We start from the raw sequence: 203 nt of genomic DNA, 5'->3' as shown, positions 1-203 counted from the left end.
TTAGATATGAATGATAAAGTAAAGGCATGAATAAAATCCCAAACAAGCACATGGCGTGACTATTGCGTTTGTCGTGAGCAGGTACTCAAATTATGTCGCATGTTGACTTTTAGTCTAGATTTTTTTTTTATTTGCGCATTTGCTTATTTCCTTTTTTTCATTTACGTTTTTTTTATTTTTTATTTTTATTTTTATTCTACTTA

Source organism: Penaeus monodon, chromosome 34 (genome assembly GCF_015228065.2).
Source record: "Penaeus monodon isolate SGIC_2016 chromosome 34, NSTDA_Pmon_1, whole genome shotgun sequence".
NCBI classification, from domain to species: Eukaryota; Metazoa; Arthropoda; class Malacostraca; order Decapoda; family Penaeidae; genus Penaeus; species Penaeus monodon.
Note: the sequence above shows the minus strand (reverse complement) of the source record.